This window comes from Gossypium hirsutum, chromosome A12 (assembly GCF_007990345.1).
Source record: "Gossypium hirsutum isolate 1008001.06 chromosome A12, Gossypium_hirsutum_v2.1, whole genome shotgun sequence".
Classification (NCBI taxonomy): domain Eukaryota; kingdom Viridiplantae; phylum Streptophyta; class Magnoliopsida; order Malvales; family Malvaceae; genus Gossypium; species Gossypium hirsutum.
Genome location: NC_053435.1, coordinates 64809150 through 64811440, shown reverse-complemented (window position 1 = coordinate 64811440; position 2291 = coordinate 64809150). Strand labels below are relative to the sequence as shown.

Below are 2291 nucleotides of genomic sequence, written 5' to 3'. Positions count from 1 at the left end.
AAGTATTTTTGTTGAGAAACAATCCCAATTTTCCAATATTGAATTGTTTACTAAAAGAATGAAGCAAAAAGGAACAGATGCTCCAGTAGTGTTTGCCAACACCACAACCACAGGGTTTGTTTAAATAAAGTTATTGTGGGAGATAATGGTGAACAAGACCATTTTACCAAAAGAATAATTGGCATTTACTAGTAGCAAAATTACAACTTTTATGACAATTTATAAGAAACATGTACCAGATTTTACACCTTTACACTTCTCTCACCACCCACTACATCTTCATAACTACGTTCCTCAAACCTCTAAAGAGCTTCATTGCTATGTTACATACGTGATCAGGAAAAAATGGCAAAAACAATATGCCAGAGTTCTTTTTTTTGGGGGGCATATTTCCTATGTCTTTTGTCTGTGGTTTTCTCTATGACTTATACACAATATCTCCATATTCTCCCCTCTAAAGAAATAACTATGACGAAAACATCGTTATGGTACCACCGTCGATCCCTTTGGGGTATTTTGAGTAACTCGTGAAAGTCCATGCTTACTTTTTTTGCAGCATGAAACAGTACTTCTTTAATGAGATGCTATGCAGGGTCTCCTTCGGGTTGCAATGTGATGAAAAGTTCAACCTTAGATACAGCCTCCTTATTTTTTAAGTATTGATAGAGCCCATCAGATGATAATACTAAGAATCTATCTTTGGGGCCTAATATGTGGTGGTGGAGAGATGGTACAAAAGCGATATATGGAGAATTTCCTTTGTAATCTATTCTGAACATCTCTGGAAGTGCATTGTTCCATTTAGGCGGCACAAATTCAAAGAGACATAAGGGTCAGATACAGAAATTTATAATGCAAACAAATTCCTAAAGCCAATGTAAATACACACCAAACATTGCTCTACATTTAAACCAACTATAAGATCTCTCTTTATCAGGCGAATGATCATGACCCTCAGTCAAACTTTCACAGAAAAGGAAGACAAAAGATCTATTTCTGTGTATACTAATCATCTCGTTGCAGAATGTCATTTGGCTTTTCTCTTCTGAAAAGCCACATTCTTCGAATAGACACCTTTAACTATGACTATAACTATAACTACTATTTCATATGTGATCGTAGCTCTATGGTTCTCAGAATGATACTCCAAGAATCAACTATAACTTCCGCAAATTATGGACAACATTCATTTTAAATAGACAAACTCTTTATGTTGTAAAAACAATGGATAGGGTTTTTCCTAAAATTTCATGTCCCAAACACCAACCAGAATGAGCATATTCATGTATAAAGTAGTTTAAGAAGTCAAAGAACAGTTACCTGTTTGAGAAAACCAGCCCCAAAAGCTCGATTGACCTTCAAAGAACCTTTAACTCGGTCGTTCATCACAACGCAAGGATCATCTGGATGTTCATTTTTTATTCTTTGAACTTCCTGAAATGAAACAAGACATCAATCTCAATCCATCAATGATCAAAAGAGGGTATAGATATCATTTCATTTTTTAATAAAAGATTCGTGTATGGGATTTTTACCTCTTTTTCATTGGTGTTATGATCCACACTAAGCTGAAAAGCAGTTAAATCAGGAATTGAACTAAATTTATCTCCATCAAAACCTTCAAGATCATGTAGGTTTCCTCCTTAATCCTCTCCTAATCCTGTTTAACCTTCCCCAACCAGTAATCAGGCTCCGCCTTTTACGCCAAAACCGCCCTACTATCACCAACATTCGTCACATTCACATCCCCACCTTTCATCAACATGACAAGCACACAAGAACCCATCAAAGCCAACTCTGGGTTCTCCATTAACATCTTATCAGCAATTTCCAAATAAGACTCCTCTTTTTTATTCAAAGCCTGAGACAGAGCTTTCAAAACATCACTGTGATTTATCATCGAAATCAATTTATCAAACTTGTTTTATTCAACTGTTCCTTCAATTTCCTATCAAGTTCTAATCTTTCCCTATCCCATTCACACTTCCACCTCCTTTGATTCTCTTCCCACTTATTTTCCATGCCCTTATACCTCACCTTCGACCCCCCTCTTCTCTAAAAATGCTCAATCACTGAACCATGTCTGCCAAATAATGCCAAAATTTACTTTTCCATGTGCAAAATTCCAAAATAAAAGACCTTTAGTCATATCAGAAAAAGAAAAAAAAAAGGAACTTACACGAGCCAGCCAGTGTTGCTAAAAGTATGTAAAATGAAGCACCTTTCATGACCATCTTCCTCTTTCTCCGAACCCCAAGTGGCCAACCTATTAGCCAATTCAGCTATCTGCT

General features: G+C 36.2%; 1 pseudogene; it reads right to left on the bottom strand.

The window, feature by feature from the left end:
- Nucleotides 1–379: 379 nt before the first annotated feature.
- On the bottom strand, nt 380–2022 carry LOC107921804 (probable protein phosphatase 2C 4; annotated as a pseudogene).
- Between the last annotated feature and the right edge of the window lie 269 nt (nt 2023–2291).